Source organism: Triticum aestivum, chromosome 4A (genome assembly GCF_018294505.1).
Source record: "Triticum aestivum cultivar Chinese Spring chromosome 4A, IWGSC CS RefSeq v2.1, whole genome shotgun sequence".
Taxonomy (NCBI): Eukaryota; Viridiplantae; Streptophyta; class Magnoliopsida; order Poales; family Poaceae; genus Triticum; species Triticum aestivum.
Window position 1 is genome coordinate 527,248,639 of NC_057803.1, and position 4,809 is coordinate 527,253,447.

The following is a 4,809-nucleotide window of genomic DNA, read 5'->3' on the forward strand; positions in this document are numbered from 1 at the left end:
CATCGATCGACATCAGTTAGGAGCAGTAGCGAAGGAATCGCTCGATCGGGTTCAGTTAACAACCATCGATTGATCACTCGGGTTCAGTAATGCGTAGCCTGCAGTGCAATCGCTCGGGTTCAGTTAGAGCCCAATGCCTCGCTCAGGTTCAGTTAGAGCCAACGCCTCGCACACACACGCGTACATGTACGAGAGAAACGCGTATCGCTCGGCCCCCGACCTCCCACCGTAACCGGGAACTCGCCGAAATTTTCCATGCCCTCGCTTCGACCACGGTTTTTTCCGTCATAGATGGCCCAAAGAATGTCATGCAACTGCGTCTCCGGCCCGCCCAGGACGAAAAGCCCATTTTCTGTCCTGATTTTTTGTCATAGAAATAGGAGCCCACCACATCTATGATGATACCGGGTTTTGTCACAATTATCGTCATAGAAGTGTCATATGTATGACAGAAAAAAATTTCGTTTGGCCCAAAATGTCACGGATGTGTCTTTTTTTGTAGTGCGGGATGATAACATAGAACAACCTTGGGCTGATCCGAAGATGAAAAAGATTAACAATCACACCATGGGCATGTTCAGCAATGATCTGGCCTCCTGGAAAGGGAGGGTGAAACGAGGTATTGAGGTTGAGGAACCCTTGTCCAAGATTCTGGAGGAAAATCCGACACTTATGGAAGAGGAGTTCGAGAAGTTCAAGGACACTTGCGCTTCCGAGGCAGCCAAGGCTAAGGCTGCGAAATTCAAGAGCCTTCAGCAAAGGAACACGGGGAAGCATCGCCTCGAAAGCCGTGGCTACCTCGGTAAAAGGCCCATATGGGATAAGGAGGACGCGGAACGTGAGGCCGCGGGTATCCGAGACCCCTTCGTCACCAACCCCTTGGAGCATGACTTCATTAGGGCCCGCTACAAGTGGGACAAGGAAAAGAAGGTTTTTTACATGGACCAGATCACGAGGAAATTGATTAGACTACTGGTAATTATTCTTATACCACCTTACATTTAGCTCCAGAGCTAGTCGACTACACATTCCTAAATGGTTCATGCTCCTTCTGCAGGAGAAGCAACACTAGCTTGCAGCCGAAAGCCCTACTTCTCCGATGAGGCCCAAGTGGGACACCCCTCTCAACCGGGCCTTGAACGAACTTAAGGGACTCCCTTTGGGCCAGCGGCCGCAATATGGTCGTGTGCACGATGCTAGAGACGGTGCCATGTGGAAGGTGTTTTACAACGAGGGCGCGGAGGCCAAGAAGCAAAAAAATAAGTTTAGTCAGGCAGACATCGACGAGAAGGTGAAGCTTGCGTTCGAGAAAAAAACAGCTGAGGACGCAAAAAAACAGCCGAGGAGAAAAATGAGTTGCTACAGCAGGCAGTTAATGCGGCAGTAACTGTGTGCAAAAATGATTTTGCTACTAACTTGGTTCCAGCTATCATCAACTGGACGAAGGAAAATCCAGACAAGATGGTACATGATTTGCCGTTGCCCAGTTTCATCAGGAGCAACTCCGTGAACAACAACACCACCGTACCATCACTTGCTCACGCAACCGGGCCTCCTCTCGCAGTCGCTCCCGCTCATAGCAGCCCATCCTCAGTCTCTGGCGTGCTAGGTGGGCCTTTGTCTTTGGCTGAGCTCGACGCCCTCACGGTAATTAAATGTCGCACCAAAAAAATATATATATACAATATTCCATTTTCGTTGCCTTTTGGATGTTTTACGCCACAAACATGTGTTTGCAGGCCGAAGAAACCCTGTGCACCATACTCTACTTGATCAAAGGCCAGAAGGTGGATGTGGGAAAGGGGATGATAATGAACCCCTTGCAACCCACGTTCCACAACCAGCCGATCCCCGCTGGGCACTTCAGGGTTAACTTGTCCAATGTGAAATCGGGGAACGAGGATTTGCCTCCTCTAGTACAGCATGTGGGAGAGGACGACGAGACCGCGCCGCGGATTGCAAGCTGCAAGGGTTGGGTGCTGCTATGGCCGAAGAATCTTATTCGTCTAGAGCCGGCCGAGAGCACACCAATAACCACACATCAATAGGCATGTGCGGAGACCATCACCCCGCCTACGCAATTACCATCTCCTGTATTACCGGGTGAGAGCGGCGGACGACATGATGAAGGGGGTGCAATAGTACTGGCTAATGTAATCGATCCTATAGAACAGAGAATGGATGATGAGACGGAGGTCGACCCAATGGGTTTCCTCAATACAAACGCATATGAGTGTGACATAGATACGATGAGTCAACCATATGACGAATCGGGCTATCAACATGCTAATGAGGATATGGATTATCTACCCGGGTAGGAAGGTCCTAGCATGGATTGCAAAAAGTCCCTCTTCATGAAATCCTCATAGGACACGCCTGAAGATGCCGCCTCAACACAGGCTCAACTAGCCGGGGTCGTATAGTGCTTAACCAATGAACACTGGGCAGGGGTTAAGGAAGGGCCTGGAAGGTGTGCCCAAGAGAAAGGACAGAAAGAGATCGGGGAAGATAGCTGCCTTCAAATAAGCCAGAGCACATAACAACCAGATGATGGATTCTGAAGAGCGTGTACCCGTGAAAGGTGCGGCCATGTTCCATCTCACGGGCGAGCCGATGCTACCGCCGAAACCGTTGGAGGCACTATCAGGGGATCTCAGGAGACTGCACGACCATGTGCTGCTAACTGAGAAAAGCCTACTAGCCTCGAAGGATCCAGGATATCCGACATACACGGCTCGTGTGCCTAAGGGGAAGTGCTACGTCAACACACGGCCCGCGAAGGTGTTCTTCCTGCGGTTTGACCATATCTTTGACATGCTTCTGACAAGGCGGCTCGATTTTACAATCGTCCGCCTTTTTGTGCTACATATGAGCTCCGTCATGAAGAGACAAGAAGTCTCGCATATCTATGTGGCCGATCCGTACTACATGCACGAGTCTTTCTTGAGTCTCGGCGACTTTGAGCGTGAAACTGCTCGGGACTACCTCCAAAACTTCATGGTACATAATAAGGACCAGGAAGTTGTCCTCCTACCTTATCATCCAAAGTAAGTCTGTTCCGGACAACCCTTCCGTACATTTCAATCATTCCTTCTCGCTCATATGGAGAATAATTTGAGGTGTCTTTTCCCCGCAGCAACGGGCGCGCCATCCTTATCATTCTTTACCCGCGAGTCTCCCACGCTGTGTATTTCGACCCTTCCAGAGACTACAAGAAGAAGGACTACACCCACATAATGAATATTCTAGATGATGCTCTCCAAGGCTTCAGCATTAGAGGTGTCCACATGCAGATCAGGAAACAACGGAACAAGAAGATGGGTTTCACACATAAAACTAACTTCTTCTGCATCCCTGTCCCAAAACCTAGCAAGAAAGATGGATTCTACATCCTCCATCTCATGACTGAGTTCAACACAGATCACCAAAAGCTTTGTATGACAACTAGAAATTATGATCATATCCGCAAGTGGGTAGAATCTCATGGAGAAGCAGATTATAAACATAGAGACGAGTTCTTTCGCATCCAAAGGGACATTGCAACGATCATCATGAAAGAAGTCGTCGATGAGAAGGGGATGTTCCACCACCGCCCTATATCGCGAGCTGACGTCCGAACTCACATAGGCATGCAACATCAGGAACTCACGCCATTCAAGAAGCTAGGGTCCATCCTTGATGATATGGAAGGATGGAACTTCTAGTGATTTACGATGCCGATGATGATGATATGTGTCGGTTGAACTTGTATACTTTCTGTAGTGATGAAACTTTGTGATGTCCATGGTCCCTGCCAAACTTGCATAATGCTACTTTGTTAGTTTGGGTATGATGACCTACGTAACTCTTGTTATTAATTAGTTTGCGTACTGTATGTTGCATCTAGTTGCTAACCCTTTCTTTTTCGTGTTGCTCTAGTATATTTTGTTGCATATGATTGTACATCCTCTTGATGAAGTTGCATCTCTAACAGCTACCTAGTTTCTTGATGGCGAGATGGCAGTGCTATGTCGTGTAGAAAGGGAAGGTTCTGGGGTGTACAACAAGTGGCCTGAGTGTCAAGTGCAAGTGGATGGGGTCTCGGGCGCCAGCCATAAAGGCTTCAAAACCAGACAAGAAGCCGAAGCTAGTTACTTGAGGTTCACGCTAGCGCGAGACATGACTCGTAACTGTCGCCTCATGTACTACATAGTTCTGCTCTCACTCATAGTGATAGCCCTTCTCGCGTATACCATTGTTTAGATGGATGACGTTGTAGTTGCAAATATTCGAGACTTGCATATATCGCTATTTTCGAGATGATTATGATGAGACTATTTGTATGTATATGCTATGATTACATTTATGGTCACGCAGCCATTTGTATGTGTATGATGATGACATTTGTATGTGCTCAAGATTCTTGTGTAAATCCTATTCAAATACAAAACAAATATGCAGAAAAAAAACTAATAAAATTAGCAGTAGTGAGTGGAGAAAAGATAGTAGCAGCGTTCCACTAGCAGTAGCGCGGCCTAATAAAGTCCACTCGAGGTATTGGCAGTAGCGCGCTTGCTTGCTACCCGCTGCTGCTACGCTTGTATAGCAGGAGCGCGGGTGCACACGCCATGCTGCTACATGTTAGCTATAGCGCCGTATCAGTAGCGCGGTACCCCGCGCTACTGCTATACCTAAAACCCGCACTGCTGCTAGGATTTTCCCTACTAGTGGTAGCTCCCCACCCGGGCGAGGGTGGTGAGCTGCGCGTCTGCATCAACATCCCAGGGCTCAACAAGGCCGTATCTCAGGAGCGCTTCTGGCCTTCGCGTG